Below are 18,892 nucleotides of genomic sequence, written 5' to 3' on the forward strand. Positions count from 1 at the left end.
AATAATATACATTATATAGACTAACTGTCATCTAAAATTAACCTTTATTTGCAACACAGTATAGCAAACTATTACATGATGAAAACCAAATTAATTTTAGCAAAAAAAAAAAAAAGTCTCTGTTTTGAATGTCTGGGGTTGCCAGAAATTTGTGATGTTAAAATGGGGTAATGAGCCAAAAAAGGTTGGGAACCACTTGACTACGTGGACTTGACTCAGCCTTTTTGTGTTTACGTTATGTAAAAAAACCTAGAACCTAGTATCTATACTTCTACCTGAGGAATGAATGGGAATACTTTGGACACCTCTGCTCAGTGAATGTAGACACACATCTGTCTATTTCCTGTTGCCGTCCAAAGCATGTACAAAACTCACAGCAGAAGTCAAACTGGGCCAAAAAAAACGCTTTCATGTGAGTGTAACTTTCACAGCCAGGGGAGGTTGTATCTTTGACTCAGAGAACTTCCACACCAGGCTGTTTATGGAACCTGTTTGGAAGCTGCTGGATCATTTGTGATAAAGGAGGATATGCATCAATGTACAGACAAATGGATCAAGATCATCAATGTGCTGTTTCCTCTCCAGCTGTCAGTCATTTTCCTGCATCTCAAACTCTTTCTCTACAAAACCATGAAAACAAAACTTGATGCTATCCCGACGTATTTCTTAGATAAAACACTCCTTATCAGTTTGCCAAGGTAAAAAAAAAAACAAACAAACAACAAAAAAAAAAAACAAGCCACTGTTTTTGTCTCTGGAGAAACTCAATTCCAGGTATTACCTTTGCCTGTTTTCTTTCATTTTTTTGCACCAAAACCGGGGGCATCAGCTCATAATCGAGCTTTCTTATGTGACTTTGTTCCCCGATTCACAGCAAACTACAGAATAATTCACTGGGTCGATACACTTCTTGATAATAAATTTCTCCAGGGAACTGTGGCTCAATATATATTGTTAAATTGATTGTTAACGTCACGCCAGTGTTGCTTATATGCCAGAGGTAGAAGGAAAATGAAACCCTGGAGAGATACAGGGACAAAGACAGAGAAGAGCTTCAGGGAAATAAAAGGTAAAAGGAACGAAGGTGTCCAGAAGGTGAAGTGGCATCTGTTAGTGATGACCGTGATGACAGGGGTAGGCGGGGGTTCAATATCATAGAGGCACAGAAGTGGAACCGCAAGCAAATCCACCTTTCAGCCTGGTCTTTTATCTGCTGCTTTGGTCTACTTAACATCAAAAACCAAAACAGACTCCAGGGTGTTTTGAAGGTGTACAGCAGAATCGCAGGTGTGACATTGAATGACCTTCCACACCTGCATTAGGTCAGAACTTTGAATAAGGTCGGGTCGGTCCTGAATGACCCAGGTCACCCTCTGTGGGCGGAGTCTGGTCACAGATACGCCTTAAACATGTAGCAGGACCAGTAGGTACAGGAACACTTTTATTCCTGCTGTTATCAGACTCCTGAATGGTGAATAGTGTGTGGTTTGTGTTTTTGTGTGGAATCTGTCATTTGTGTTTGATATGCGTACTGCTGGCTGTACAATAATTTGCCCCTAGGGGCTAATAAAGTACCTTGAACCTTTTCCTCTGTTCACCAATCCATACATCCACACGGCCCGCTGTGTGTACCTCGCTCGTACTTTGTGACATTTGAGAGAGAGAGAGAGAGAGAGAGAGAGAGAGAGACTGATATATACAGAGAGAGATAGGTAAAGTATTGACCTTTTGCACCGACGTCACAGTTATCACGTGACTAGGGGTGCAACGCCATGGTGGACGGCAAGAGCGACACAGCAAACAAATGAATGAACGACGGATTATGGCTACCAGCACTGAACATAAAGTTTTGGAGTTGTCCTGTCAAGTGACTAACCTTATTGGACAGCACAAAGAACGCTATTTGGAGAAGCTAGCGATAGCAGGGCTAGCTACCGACCCATACCTTCTTCCGCCTGATGTGTTTACGGATCTAGCCAGTCTACCGGAGTTTAAAGCACACGATCTGTACCATTCTGTTCTAAATGGAGTGTCCCCGTACATAGGTACTGATCTTAAAGCATACCAAAGTCTGGATGATATCAGTTCTTAGTCTCAGGTTAGATTACCGAGTCACTGTACTGTGCTCACGGAAGAGGAATGTATCTCATAATGGTAAAGGAAAGATACATCTAACGTTAGCTAGCTAGCTGTGTATGTTTTTAACATGTTTTCCCCCAGCATGCTATCCAAGCTCAAATAGACTGTAACCAAAATCAGCTCTAATTAACTAACGTTGTGTAATAATGTTAGTGTCTGTCATCAGTATCCTACAGTATTATCTCTGTTGTTGAAGTGTCTGCCTTTCTACTATCTACACACAGTAATATGCACAGTTCCACCGCTAGAACATATGGCACAGCATAATGACAATAACAGTACTTCATAGAACATAGTATAGCTGGTGGACAGGCAGACACTACAACAACAGAGCTAATACTGAAGGCTACTAATGACAGCCACTGGAACATAGTGGTTCATAGTTGTTCACCCAGTCTAGCCACCCAGCTAGCATTTGGTGGAGCTAATGCGCTATCGACACAAACAGAGCCTGTTCTATCTGTCTACCACTGTACGTGTAAAGCAGGGTTAATAAATGAACAAAAACGTCAACGCTTTGATCAAATTCGATATTAGCCGGTTTGCTGTCCATTGTGTTGTCCGGCACTTCCACCGTCCATCATGGCGCTTGTTTGTGGTGCGAAGAGAGTGTGACGTAATGCAAAGGGTCAATACGATGTATTTATGTGCATGGGGATGTTCGCGAATTCTGAGACTGCCGACAGTTTAGTTCAGGTAAAAGTCAGTGCCAGCAATGTAGGCTATAGGTGTGAAGGCGAAGACACACCAACCCGATTTTTAGCAGCTGGACGTCATTGGGCAGTCTGGTGAGGTCGATGACATGAGTTTGGTTGGTGTGTTCTAAGTGATCGGATATCGTTAATGCCGTTGCCAATCTTTTCAGCTGATTCAACATGTGTAATCAGCCACTACCCGTCGCTCAGTCGGACCAGTATGATTGTTGGAGGGATAGCCCTTGACGAGTAAATCAGTGAATGAGAAGTTTCCATGTGAATACAGTTATGCCAAGGTACTTCACACTATTATTGTCTTCCATTACAAACCATTCACTGCTCATATCGTACCTGAATGAGTGCCAGTCAGTGTTGCCTATGGACTTCATTGCAGCATTGTTAGCATAGTGTGATTTCTCCTTAGTTTTCAACATCTTTTGTCTTTCACAAGAAGAAGCCTGAGAGCTGACAACGCCAGTATCTTCTTATTACTAGCCATCCGTTCAACAAGTACAACAAAGAAAACCCTTCTTGACTGCTCAACACTCTCTGCTGACAACAATGACTGACGACAGCGAGCTCTGTGTTTAGAAAGATGTTCCGTCATTTTCTGGTTTTACGTCTCGCGCAAGATCAGAACATATGCTGAAGTCGGTAGTCGATTTGGTGTATTTGTCACACTTTTTTGACTGTGTTGGGGAGCTGAGAGCTGACTGATCAGTTGGTCTACGTTTTCTGGCGATCATCAGCAGTCAGTTTGGTGTGTCTTCAGCTTAAGAAAAGTCAGTCACAACCTGCCTGTTATTTCAGTTGGTTTTTAATCATTGACAGGTTGTTCCCCCTGAGAATGAAACTCATACAGCAGAAGTAGGGATGTGAAAACCAGATATCCCCCCCAAGAAATTGCACCCTGGTGGTAAACTACAATGCAATCCCCGCCAACAGTCCCTCTTACAAGATTATATCCTACATATCACATGTTTTATTTTTACAGGTTGTAATATGGAGTATGGTGCTGATCCATCCTGCTTATGTTATGCCAATATATACATTAAGAATGTCACACATCACTTTTTAAATCAACAGTTTTCTAATAATAAGCATTTTTATAAAGAAATAACAATTTTATATTGTTATTTACTCTTTAGTATGATGATAAACTATACAATAAATAATTCTGATCCTAGTTTTTGCACAGGGATCATTTGTGGAAACGGTGACATGGCTTCTGAGCATCAGTATGATGGGATCTGTAACAACCATGTCACATCCGTCCACTGCCACATTTTGTGTTTTTGTGTCAGCTGTTATTGTTTTAGATCCACAGTACTAACATTTATGAATAAGAGGAAAATTAGCAATAGTAAGTATATAAGTTTATTCCTAATAAAGTACTGGTACTGACCAGAGCATCATGGGTAATGTCACGTCCGTCCACCAGCAAAAGTTTTCACATACACGTGCTATTCAAAATCCAATATTTCTGAAAATATAGCTTCCACTGTCAAATAATATCAGCAGTCTGTGCACAAATGTATTAGCATTATTTCAACACAGTTCTATGCATTTCTTACAATTTTTTTTTTTTTTTTGACAAAAATGGCCACTCATTTGACCCCCTAAGTAAATTTTAGCCGTTATACATTAAGTTATTCATGCATGTACAAACATGAAAAAACTCAAACACTACTGCTGCGGCAACTAAGATGGTGTCAGTTAAAATGTGGATTGTTTTTTCTCCATTTACAGAGTTCAGATTATACACAAAAAATGCTTTTATTTTTTTCTATGTGTGCACACAGTAAAACCAGCGAGTGGTTCATGAGGAAATATTTACGGAATTTGGCAGAAGGTTTATTGGTAAGAACTGCTGACTCTGCCTCAGTATGAAGGGTACAAGTAATAAAAATGAACTGATAATAAAGGAGATGATGAAAATGCATTTGAAGTGATAAATGAAATATAAAGGGGTCTGAAATGAAAAATGAAGTGATATATTTCCAGTTGAACTGATAAAAAATGGTTAGAGTCTTATTTGAAACTGACCTGCTGCTGCTACATTCATCACAAAACACAACTGACATTTATCGTTTACAAGGCATTTTTGTTGAACAACATTCTGTAGACTTTTTCTGTCTCATATTTCACCAAAACTACTAAAGGTAAATTAGAATTAGAGTGAAACATCTTATCAGGTCCACGTGAGGGGGCTGAGGTTCATAAACCCTCCATGATGATCTCAGTAAATGGTAAAAAGAAAAAGTGACTTGAGCCAAATGTGGTTGAACTGCTTTAACCCTTTAACCCCTGACGTGTCTGTGATGAGCATTCTGAATGCAGTGGCAATTTCTCATAGACGAGGGAAGCCCGGCTTCCCCTAAAATTACGAAAATTAAATGGTTAAATATGTACGGTTGTGTTGACATTTCATTGACTACAAATGTGTTAGAACACGTTCATCTCACAGACGAGTTCGTTCAGAATCAGCTTTATCACAAATCAACAGACTCAATGTTGTTCACTTCTCATACATTCCCGTTGCGCTGTTTTCTCATTCGATCTCTGCTCAGTGCATTTGCCCGTAGATGCTCAGCGTCCATGCATGTCATACCTGCTGCCAGACGCTAGTCTGGTTTTGTCTGTCTTTTATGTTTTGTTTGTCATTTCCTGTTTTATTTTGTTAAGTTTTCCCTCATGTGTCTTGTCTGTCGTCTTTACTTCCTGTTCCCCGTTCATCCTGACCTCTGTCCTGATTACCTGTCTCCGCCCTGATTTGCTCCACCTGTGTCTAGTTGTCTTCCCTCCCTTTTGTGTATTTAAACCCTGTCCTTTCCCCTTGTCAGTCGCCAGTTTGTAACTCCTGTAGTTCTTACCAGCGTCTTGACCTCGTTTGTTCGTTTTGTCTGCCTGTTGTGACCCTTTTTGGATTCCTCGGTTTTTTGCCTACTGCCTGCTCCCTGTCGGTTTTGTCTGCCTCATTGGATTTCCTGGTTTCGATCTTCTCGCCCTGACTTTCTGGTACGTGAGTATTTGTCTAGCCCTTATGTCCTGTTGCCTGAGTGATAGCCTGCCTGTGCATGACCTGTTTCCGTCCCTGACCTCCCTTTGCTTTTCCCCAGTCGGGAAAAATACCCCAAACACCGCTCGGGGAGACGGGCTGCCGCCCTCGAACCGGAGGACGAATCAGAGGAGGATATCTCCCACCTTTATCCTCAAGATTCTGTCATTATTATTATTATTATTATTATTATTATTATTATTATTATTATTATTATTATTATTATTATTATTATTATTATTCTTTCACCTGTGTGTGAATAATAAATTCTTTGAACCTTATTTTTGTGTCCGAGTTTCTGCATTTGGATTCAGTGTTTGTACTAGCCGCATTACAATGCACTTCAATGGGACTGAGTGGAACAGTTTTTTTCATTGCCTCAAAACTGGACGGTAATTGGATAAATGCCACGATGTTGTCCCGCCCCCGGATGCCCGGCGCCGCTGGGGGTGAATGGAGCTGTGGGCGGACCTTGGCCGGGCTGGACGCCAGGATTACACATGCTGATTGGAGGTCGAAAGGCTGAATCCCGTTTGATTGACAGCTATTTTGAGATCTACTCCTTCACTGACACAGTTCAGTTTAATACTGTTGCACATTCTGCTGTGAAATCAAGAGAAACCACTACGAAATTAACTGTTCATTTCTTGCACTGTAAATAAAACACACTCATTGTACTTCCTTGTTTCGATTTAACATAATTTCAGCGTTTTCTTGTTTATTTGGTACGATACGACTATTTTCCTAAAAAGGAACAGAGGGCCAAATTTATGTTAAAATAACCTGACATTTTTTTCTATGTAAGCCGACAATGTGCTTCCCCTGTCTGAAAGACGAGCAGCTGCCACTGTCTGAATGTATGGTTTAATTTAAATACTCATAAAGATTCAACCATTTCCTCAATAGGAAATTTTTTAAAACATGCTGATAGAATACACCTGTTTACTTCCATGGACATCTGAGCATGCTCAGTGCACCCCCCTCCACCTGTGGAATGGAGGGTTAAACACAGAAGGAAGTGAGGAAAAATAGACGATTTGGGCTTTCTTTTTTGTACTGTTTTCCATGTAATTTTTGGTCTTTGGTCATAGCCCTAATTTTTATTCTTTATTTTAAATAAATAAATAAATGTAATTATTTTTGAGTAGACACCACAATACAAAACATACTTTGGACTTTAGAAGAGAAATATCAGACAAATAAAATGGCCTGTCTGATTTTTTGATAGAACATTATTACTTTTTATCTGTCACCATTTCTGTTACCCCTGATTGTGATCAGACTGTCAGGAAATAAATGCTGATTAAAGTTCTCATAATTCATGCATGAAAGGGTTAAAAAGCACACACACACACACACACACACACACACACACACATATATCAACTATAGAGCTGTGGTGTAATGTAAAGGTGTGTTTGAATGGGTCGTACTGACGTGGTGCTGCAGGTGGTATTTACCCATGATGCCCGGTCTGGAAATACACCATGAGAACAGCTCTGATGGGCAGCTTTCAAAGACCCTTCCATACTCTTTCAGCATCAAAAGTGCACTCAGGAGCCTCTGTCATTTTCCATGTCTGTCCTCAGCTCAGGATGGGTTATATTATGATGAACACTGTCTGTCTCTGCCCCCCCCCCCATCCCGTCCCCATCCGTCTCACTCTGACCTGCCTCTTTCATATACCACACTCATGCTTTGTTGTTGTATTAATAAGAAGCCTTGACTTTCACAAATATGACAATTTCATTTTAAACTCTGTGTGCTCCTGCCGGTGATTCAAAGCAATCAGGAAATTTTATGCAAAAATGCATAAGAATAAGGTGTGAAATGTGCCCCCGACATATTGAAGATGTAATCATTCAAAGCACCTCTGTAGGTGGTCAGACATGCATAGAAACACGCTGAAAACAAAGTGCAAACGCAGTGTGCTGCCAATCAACACGACGCCTTGATAGCATATGGGAGATCGTCATTTACATACAGACTTGATCAGATCATACGTGACCTGCAGCTCAGATGGAGAAACACGAATCAGAACGTCTGAACGGAACAGGCTGAACACAGGCCGTGACAGACACACCAAGGAGTTCCTTTAGGTTTAGAAATGTAATAAAATGTGAAATGTAATGAAATAATTTAATCCAATCAATAGGGCAGTGGTTCTGGACTGGGGGGGGGTGTGACATTGTCGTTCATTCAGGTGTGTTAGCAACAAGTGTTGTACATCACAACATTATAAATCACTCTGCACATACCCACCCCTCCCCCACTCACAACTGAACCCAGAAGAACCAGAAATGAACCCAGAAGAACTGGAACTGAACCCAGAAGAACTAGAACTGGACCCAGAGGAACCAGAACTGGACCCAGAAGAACCGGAACTGGATCCAGAGGAACCGGAACTGAACATAGAAGAACTGGAACTGGACACAGATAACCCAAACTGGACCCAGAGGAACCAGAACAGAACCCAGAGGAACTGGAACTGAACCCAGAAGAACCGGAATTGAATCCAGAGGAACTATAACTGGACCCAGAGGGACTAGAACACAACCCAGAAGAACCGGAACTGAGCACAGACGAACCAGAACTGGACCCAGAGGAACCAGAACTGAACCCAGAAGAACCGGAACTGGACGCAGAATAACCCAAACTGGACCCAGAGGAACCAGAAATGAACCCAGTGGAACCAGAACTGGACCCAGAGGAACCAGAAATGAACCCAGAGGAACCAGAATTGAACCCAGAGGAACCAGAACTGAACCCAGAAGAACCAGAACTGGACCCAGAGGGACCAGAGCAGAACCCAGAAGAACTGGAACTGAGCGCAGAGGAACCAGAACTGAACCCAGAAGAACCAGAACTGGACCCAGAAGAACTGGAACTGGAACTGAACGCAGAAGAATCAGAACAGAATTCAGAGGAACTGGAACAGAACCCAGAAGAACCGGAACTGAACCCAGAAGAGCCAGAACTAAACCCAGAAGAACCGGAACTGAACCTCAGTGTCTGTCAGAGTGGAGCTGGTTCTGTGTTTTTTCTTTTTCCGTGCTCTCTAACACATCAGCAGACCTTTTGGAATGTGACTGCACCACGTCTAAACATAGAACTGAACCACTTTGGTCCACGTTTGACTCTTTCACCCTTTCTAGGACATTCATTCAAATACTTTGAAATTCAAAATTCCAACCTGTGTGTGTTATTCAACACCGTCACCTACATCCTCGTCAGTTGCCGTGACAACAGTCTCCCTCCTGTTACCATAAAACATCTGAGCAGCACTTACTAAAAAGTAAAGACATGCAATAAAACAACTGGTATGTGGTAATAAAGTGACAAAAAATTACTCATATTCACTGTTTACAGCTTCAGAATCCTTTTATAAAATATCTCTGAATCATTGAATGATGCATGGGATTGGCCCCATACTTAATGTTTATGGAAATGACCAAAACTAGTCATTTGCCTGATAATGGGTTACAGTGTTTCCACTATATATACAGGGGTTGGACAAAATAATGGAAACACCTTCACCTCAAGATGATAATGCCCCAATCCATACAGCTAGAATTGTTAAAGAATGGCATGAGGAACATTCTAATGAAGTTGAGCATCACGTATGGCCGGCACAGTCCCCAGACCTCAACATTATTGAACATTTATGGTCAGTTTTAGAGATTCAAGTAGGACGTCGATTTCCACCACCATCGTCTCTAAAAGAGTTGGAGGGTATTCTAACTGAAGAATGGCTTAAAATTCCTTTGGAAACAATTCACAAGTTGTATGAATCAATACCTCGGAGAATTGAGGCTGTAATTGCCGCAAAAGGCGGACCTACACCATATTAAATTATATTTTGTTGATTTTTTAAGGTGTTTCCATTATTTTGTCCAACCCCTGTACATTCTGAATTCTCAGCACCGGAAAAAAACAAAAACAAAACAAAATCACTGCCTTTGAAGTAACGTGAAATGCTAAATTTTATTACACGTTGCTAGCCGCTAGTTAACCCACCTGGCTATTGCTTTAGGCATCATAACGCCACCTCCTCCCTCCCTACCCTCTCTTCCTACGCTACTGAAGCAAACAATCTGGAATCCATATAGAATGGAAAAACAACACTGTATAACTATGTTAGCATGTTCTTTTGTTGGAAGCTCCAAGAAAAAGTCTGAATTCTTTCTGGTCTCATTTTTATAAATTTAATTAATGACTTGATCTGATCACAAACAAAATATAATTCAGCTGAGGATCCACACCCTGAGCAGGGAAAACGGATCCAGAACATTCCAATGCAAATCACTTTTATAATCCTTGTAAACTGATCTTCAAACTATGGGCTGAACCCCTTGTGCTACAGGTGGGCTGGATGACAGAAAATGGACTGGTGTCATCTGACTCTAAAGTCAAGCAGATGTGAAACCTCACCTCTACGTAAAACCCACCATTTAGTGTTTACGTCTTGATATGTAGTCATTTACGATTGTCTGTGGGCATGCGTATTAGTCCTGTGATCATAACTCTGTCAGTTTAGTATGTGACCAAGATGTGACCTATCCTAAGAAATTTACGACTGACCAGTGACACAAAGAAAATCTAGTGACACAAAAGACCCCTAACTAAAACTGACTAACGTGATTAAACCCAAGAATTCAACCATCCAAATGAAAAAAATATTTCAACTAGAAAAGCACACGGAGAGCGCAGACCTCCGCCAAGGCAGATCAGCCCCCGCCCCCCCAGAGATAAGACAAGACAGTGGGACAAAAAAGACAGAAGACAGAGGGACAAAACGGACAACAGACAGTGGGACAAAACGGACAAAAGACAGAGGGACAAAAACGACAGAGGACAAGACAGTGGGACAGAACAGACAGAAGACAAGACAGAGGGACAAAAACGACAGAGGACAAGACAGTGGGACAAAACAGACAGAAGACAAGACAGAGGGACAAAAACGACAGAGGACAAGACAGTGGGACAGAACAGACAGAGGACAAGACAGTGGGACAAAACAGACAGAAGACAAGACAGAGGGACAAAAACGACAGAGGACAAGACAGTGGGACAGAACAGACAGAGGACAGAGGGACAAAAAAGACAGAGGACAAGACAGTGGGACAGAACAGACAGAGGACAAGACAGTGGGACAAAACAGACAGAAGACAAGACAGAGGGACAAAAACGACAGAGGACAAGACAGTGGGACAGAACAGACAGAGGACAAGACAGAGGGACAAAAACAACAGAGGACAAGACAGTGGGACAGAACAGACAGAGGACAAGACAGTGGGACAAAACGGACTAAAGACAGAGGGACAAAAACGACAGAGGACAAGACAGTGGGACAGAACAGACAGAGGACAAGACAGTGGGACAAAACAGACAAAAGACAAGACAGTGGGACAAAAAGGAAAGAGGACAAGACAGTGGGACAAAACAGACAGAAGACAAGACAGTGGGACAAAAAAGACAGAGGACAAGACAGTGGGACAAAAAAGACAGAGGACAAGACAGTGGGACAAAACGGACAAAAGACAAGACAGTGGGACAAAACAGAGAGAGGACAAAACAGTGGGACAAAACAGACAGAAGACAAGACAGTGGGACAAAACGGACAAAAGACAAGACAGTGGGACAAAACGGACAAAAGACAAGACAGTGGGACAAAACAGAGAGAGGACAAGACAGTGGGACAAAACAGACAGAAGACAAGACAGTGGGACAAAACGGACAAAAGACAAGACAGTGGGACAAAAAAGACAGAAGACAAGACAGAGGGACAAAACAGACAGAAGACAAGACAGAGGGACAAAACAGACAGAAGACAAGACAGAGGGACAAAACGGACAGAAGACAAGACAGTGGGACAAAAAAGACAGAAGACAAGACAGAGGGACAAAACAGACAGAAGACCAGACAGAGGGACAAAACAGACAAAAGACAGAGTGACAAAACAGACAGAAGACAAGACAGTGGGACAAAACAGACAGAAGACAGAGGGACAAAACGGACAGAAGACAAGACAGTGGGACAAAACAGACAGAAGACAGAGGGACAAAACGGACAGAAGACAGAGGGACAAAACGGACAGAAGACAGTGGGACAAAACAGACAGAAGACAGAGGGACAAAACGGACAGAAGACAAGACAGTGGGACAAAACAGACAGAAGACAGAGGGACAAAACGGACAGAGGACAGTGGGACAAAATGGACAGAAGACAAGACAGTGGGAAAAAACAGACAAAAGACAAGACAGAGGGACAAAATGGACATAAGACAAGACAGTGGGACAAAATGGACATAAGACAAGACAGTGGGACAAAACAGACAGAAGACAGAGGGACAAAACGGACAGAAGACAAGACAGAGGGACAAAACAGACAGAAGACAAGACAGTGGGACAAAATGGACATAAGACAAGACAGTGGGACAAAACAGACAGAAGACAGAGGGACAAAACGGACAGAAGACAAGACAGTGGGACAAAACGGACATAAGACAAGACAGTGGGACAAAATGGACATAAGACAAGACAGTGGGACAAAACAGACAGAAGACAGAGGGACAAAACGGACAGAAGACAAGACAGAGGGACAAAACAGACAGAAGACAAGACAGTGGGACAAAATGGACATAAGACAAGACAGTGGGACAAAACAGACAGAAGACAGAGGGACAAAATGGACAGAAGACAAGACAGTGGGACAAAACGGACATAAGACAAGACAGTGGGACAAAATGGACATAAGATGGTGGGACAAAACAGACAGAGGACAAGATAGTGGGACAAAACAGACATAAGACAGGGGGACAAAACAGACAAAAGACAAGACAGGGGGACAAAACAGACAGAAGACAGAGGGACAAAATGGACATAAGACAAGACAGTGGGACAAAATGGACAGAAGACAAGACAGTGGGACAAAATGGACAGAAGACAAGACAGTGGGACAAAATGGACATAAGACAGTGGGACAAAACAGACAAAAGACAAGACAGTGGGACAAAACAGACAGAAGACAGAGGGGACAAAATGGACAGAAGACAGTGGGACAAAACAGACATAAGACAAGACAGTGGGACAAAATGGTCATAAGAAAGTGGGACAAAACAGACAGAGGACAAGACAGCAGAAACATATGAGGTAACTAGTTCAAGATATTGGTAAGTTGCAATTTGTCAATTTCTTTCCACAAAATTCACCAGAAGTCATAATTTAAAGGGTTATTTTGCAACATTTTCCTCCCGGGGAGCATGCCCTGGACCCCCCTAGTGTTGCTAGGTTACTGACACAGCACTAGAGCGACAAAAATTTCTAGGGGTAACACTGGGGTTAATAATGATTGTATGGTTTTGAAGTGTGTTCTATGAAAAGGGTATATGCTGCAACTCAAATAAAGATGCAGGAATGCTGAAAGGAAATATAACGTCACTGATTATTTCCTACGAGTTTATTTGTTCAAGCAAATCCTCTCATGTTATAAACACTAACAGATGAACTTATATTTATTTTAATGCAGTGATTCCTGCTGCTTTAACCCTTTCATGCATACTGGTCACTACGGTGGACAACTGTTCTACAGCTGTTCTCTTATATATTCATGGGTTTTGTTGTTTTAGTTCCGTATCAGCCAACACAGTGGACACTTATACATCATCTCATACACTGCAATTTATACCATTACTGTAAATTTACTGTTCTTGATAAACCTGATCTAGAGTAACATGTTTAAGTGTAAATCAATTGCTTTTATTGTTATTAGTCTGTAATTAACAGGTTTTTTTTAAACAAAAGTTGTTTTTTTTGCATTATATCTCCATGAATTGAGTAATGACTGGCATTAGAGTGTTAAAATGTGAGAAAACTTCGGATTAGTAGCATTAAAAATGTCTGGTGAACAAGCCCGGATTAACCATATGGGCAACTGGGCAATTGCCCAGGGGCCCGCGACCTCTGAAGGGCCTTTTGCTTATAAATGAAACTGTTCGCTGCCCGGAGCCATTGCACTGCACAGAAACCCTGCTCCTGCTGACTGTGACCGTGAGCTGAGACCCTCTCCTCATTGGTCAGTCCAAAAAGCGAATCAGCGGTGACGCAAATCAACGTGCGTGCACTGAGCGGGATGTGAGACGTCAAGAACTACACGACATACGCGACGTACGCGAATCAAAACATTGCAAACATGGAGAAGCAGCTAAGTGGGAAGTTTTGTATTGGTCAAATAAGTATTTCTTTGAGAGAAATTGATGGTTTTCCAGATGTTTATAGTATTTAGTATATGTAGTATTTAGTATTAAAATGTTTAACCCTTGCCTTGACATGCCTTGAATTGTGATGTGTTTTCTGTTTAAAAGTTAAACTGGGACCAAAATGTTTATTTTAGCAGATTATACTGCATTATATTTATTTTTTCCTTGTGGTGGCTCCATGAAAATGTTGAGATATGTTTATTGTTGAGAGAAAGCAGATTTCAAGATGTTTACATTGCACTTACTTTAACTCTCTTGTTGAATTCTGAGGTGACAAGGGGATTTCTGTTTAAAATTCCTATCTGATTCTGTCAGATGATGTTTGTGTTTTGTCTGTGGGCTTTTTCTGACGATTCAATACATTTGTGTCGGCAAAAAGTGTTCTTAAATAAATACTGGATACTTTGGAAATGGTTTCTTATTTAATTTTTGTGAAAATGGAGGACACTTCCCTCTCTTTCTAATGTAGTGGATCAATTTTAGATTATACTGATGATGATGATGTGTTTTGTTTTCATACATCATATGCAGGTGAGTGGCCTTGACAAGAGGCTATAGTGGTGCACTTATAGTTCTACGAGCATTTACACATTTGTACATCAAAATGCAATTGATAATAGTTAGATATTGAAGTATGGGGTATGTTTACATATATTCCTGGAACTTATTCTGTATTTTGCCAGATTATAGGGATCCTGGGGTTGTGATGATGGGGCCCTTGAATATTGTTGCCCAGGGTACAATGAAGTGTTAATCTGGCCCTGCTGGTAAAAGTTCATACTGTCTTCCACATATAAATATTGTAGGTAATTCATTTATCAGACAAACTAGTAAAGCATGTAAACAAACAACTACTCCTGTCTGAGAAATGAATTACCTACAATAAGCATTAAAAATGTTTTTATTTCATAGTTTTCACACAATATATCAGTAAATACATGTTTATTAGCTTTAAAAATTAAACGCATGGTGTCAAGCTGAGCGGACATTTTTGCAGCTCCATGAAAAATAGGTTCACAGGAAAATTTTCTTTAGGCATGTTTTTTTCATGCCTAAAGAAGAATAAAACACTCAGGAAAAAAAAAATCTTGATTAAGGGTCTCGTAATTCAAGCATGAAAGGGTTAATTATCATTTCAACATTAACCCTTAGGGGTCTGAGCCTATTTTCACCATTTTTGACTACTTCTGATTTTTTACCTTTATATACTATATAAAGAACTGTTTATTATACCCATGTTTGTTCAAGGCCATCCATAACCTCGCCCCTCCATATCTGTCTGACCTACTTAATGTTGCCACTCCCTCTCGTACCCTCAGATCTTCCTCCTCCATCCACCCCACTGTTCCCTCTGCCCGTCTCACCACCATGGGGAGCAGAGCATTCAGCCGCTCTGCTCCCCAGCTCTGGAACTCCTTGCCACCGGATCTCAGAAACACCACTTCACTTCCTCTCTTCAAATCCAGACTCAAAACCCATCTGTTTAGGACCTCTTTCTCTTTGTGAACACAATTGCACTGTCCAAATTTTTAACCTGCCTTTTATTTTTACTCTGCTTTATTGTTTGTTTTTAACTCTCCTGTTTTACTGTATGGTGTCCTTGAATGCCAAGAAAGGTGCCTATAAATAAAATGTATTATTATTATTATTATTATTATGTTTGGTATCTTTTTTTTTCAGCACAACTTCATCTATTTCATTTTCCTGTTACTTTTTCCACTTTAACCTACTATATCACCACAAAAGGCCAAAAAACACACAGACAATAAAAGTCTAATTTGAAAAATGTATATAATTTATTGCATAAATAACACCAAGATGCTTAAAGAACCTTTTCAAAGACTTTAAAAGTGAATATTGGTTCCAAATATTAGGTATATAAAATTAAAATTGTATTAAATTAAAACTATACTCAAATATTCGACATAAAAGCATATCTTTACATAGGCGTTCTCTCCTTTTGTCTGGTTTTCTCATCCCCACTGCCCCAGCCCCAGTCCTCCCAGGTTCTGCATCCGGTTCAAGTGGAGGTCATTCTCACCCTTACCTGTAATGCTAATGCAGTCTGTGGACTAGAACCCGCAGATTCGGCCAGTTTTTCCATTTTGAAAAAGGACAAAATATGACGAAGAAATGGTCAGAAATATAATGCCCCCCCCCCCACCTCATTTTCATACTTCTACTCACGTTTGTTTACTCCAGTTTCAATCCGTCATATCTCTGGTTGTATTTGCTCTATCAACAACAAATAAAAAGTCCACTCTTTCAAATGCAATTGTCTCCAGTGGTGTGCGTGACCGACTTCCGATGCTATGTCGTGTCGAAAATGTCATGTGATTCAGTCAAGGGGCCATGACAGTGGACCCCTAAGGGTCAAACATTGCTTGCTTTCTAGTAGAATAAGAACTTTCAAAACATTTATGGGTGATTCTCTTTTTACGGCAACATTTTGGGTTCATAACTTTTGGGAAAAAAATTACTTCAACACTGGCATGTTTAACGATAAGAAATGCATAGTGGTCCAGCTCAGAGGTGGATAAAATAATAATAATAATATTATTCACTAATGATACGAATAATAATTATTCCTCTCTTCTTTACAATTTCCACCCTGTTAGGTTCATAGACATTACAGGGTGGAACACGACAGGGTGGAATATTTTTAGCTAATCCAGCTGTAGCTCTGAAACTGATCAACATTTAGCTGGCTAACCTTCACTACATTAACACATCTTTAATAACTAAATCTAACATGTTTTTTTTTTTTTTTTAATTCTACTGAATTAATATTTCCAATAATTTCTCATAACAGGGTGGAACTTTAAGAGTGAGACATACAGGTTTAACATGTTTAGGATAAAGAAAAAAGTAAGATGAGAGTGACAGTTGAAGCTTACTTCAGTTTCCATAGTTGAATTCCCAACAAAAACAAATGATGTCACATCCTGTAAATGGTTTTTATGGAATTGCACTGTTTTTGTAAGCCAATTAAACACATTATAACAGGGTGGAAAATTACAAGTTTTAAAATTTTATGATATATACTGAAGGAAGGTGTTTACATGGCACTGTGGGACACAAGGAAATTGAGCATGTGTGCTGCCAAAAAGGTGTGTAAAATACTAAGAAATATTTGAAATGCATTTCATTTATGTTTAAATGATGGCAAACACTTTAACACATAATTAAATTACTTTGTTGTTAATATTTGGCACATTTTAGAAAAAAATTGGGTAAGTGAAACATGTGGACATTAAATATTGCTGCAAAAAGAGAATCACCCCTATATATCACGGCTGGTTAGAGAATGATTGTCATACCATTTTACAGTATGTAGTGTCTGTAGTTAATGTAAAATTTCTCTTGTTCCGTTGTATTAGGTTTGTCTTTTGTTATTTCACAAAAGGGCATTTTACTCCAAAACACAGGTGTCAAACATGCGGCCCGGGGGCCAAAACCGGCCCGCCAAAGGGTCCAATTTGGCCCCTGGGATGAATTTGTGATATGCAGAAATTACACTGACGATATTAACAATCAAGGATGTTAGAATCATTTTAGGTCAATTCAATTTCAAGTGGGTCAGAGCATTAAAATACTATCATAATAACCTATAAATAATGAAAACTACAATTTTTTCTCTTTGTTGTAGTGTAAAAAAAAAAAGTGAAATTACACAAAAATGTTTACATTTACAGACTAGCCTTTTCTTAAGAGAAGTATGTGGAATTGTACCAATATTCTGCCTCTTACTAAATGTTTTGTGTATTTGTAGATCCACTGTGATCTGTAAGTTGTGATGCATATGTATAAATGATAAACTAACTTGTAATATTGTTAAAGTTGCGCTGATTTTTCTTAAGAATTTTCAGGTTCATATTTGTTCATGTTATGTTCAAGTACGGTGCGTAGATGTAACATTTTCATTACGTAATTTGACTTTTTTCACACAAAAACAGTGAAAAAAACTTTGGAGTTGACATTATTTAAAAGTTCTTATCCTATTATTGATATTATTTGACTGGTCCGGCCCACTTTAGATCATATTAGGATGAATGTGGCCCCTGAACTAAAATTACTTTGACACCCCTGCTCCAATAATAGATTCAAACACAGAATAAAGTTTCCATCTCCGACTTAGTTTACGAGACACCGTATCAAACTCAGTAAACAACAACAAGAACAACAATGGTACATTTCAGACGCATTAATTGCTTAATTGCTGAGGGTATTTTATCCGCTATATTAACATAAGCAATTCCTTGGAAGGATAGTGCTAGCATAGCAGAAAATTGGCCTGGGGGGCTTTGGGGAATTAGAAAGGCAGATTGCATGACGTGGTGGAGGGAGAAGTCTAAGCTAGCGGAACCGACATTTGAAGCTTTTTTTCCCCCACCACCCCTAATTATGAATCTTATATGCACTTTTTAGTCTGCTCCTTTTCCTTCAAAACTATTTTCAAAGCTCATTTCATTCACTTGGAAGGGATTTGTCATGTGGAAAATAAGCTTCAGTGTTTGCTTTATTTATTCATTATCATTTTTTTTTTTTTTTTTTGGGTGCTAATAAAGAGACATTCTTTTTAAATGACGTGATTTTCTCTCTGGCATCTTTACAGGATTTGTATTTCAATTAGTTTATTTGTCAAGGTTGAATATTAATGCCACTTATCTGAGCCTCATTTGGAGTTTCTGATATAAACTAATGGAGCCTTCGTTTTCCTTACAGTAGAAGCGGGGAGGGGTA

General features: G+C 40.0%; 1 long non-coding RNA gene across 1 annotated transcript; it reads right to left on the minus strand.

Annotated features, from left to right (window-relative positions):
* Positions 1-6,838: 6,838 nt before the first annotated feature.
* Positions 6,839-17,837, minus strand: LOC115423093 (uncharacterized). The gene is made up of 3 exons (XR_003935906.1): positions 17,825-17,837; positions 7,132-7,138; positions 6,839-6,938 (listed from the first exon to the last, which is right to left on the minus strand). It is a non-coding gene; the product is annotated as an uncharacterized LOC115423093 (long non-coding RNA).
* Between the last annotated feature and the right edge of the window lie 1,055 nt (positions 17,838-18,892).

The sequence above is a fragment of the Sphaeramia orbicularis genome, chromosome 7 (assembly GCF_902148855.1).
Source record: "Sphaeramia orbicularis chromosome 7, fSphaOr1.1, whole genome shotgun sequence".
Lineage (NCBI taxonomy): Eukaryota > Metazoa > Chordata > Actinopteri > Kurtiformes > Apogonidae > Sphaeramia > Sphaeramia orbicularis.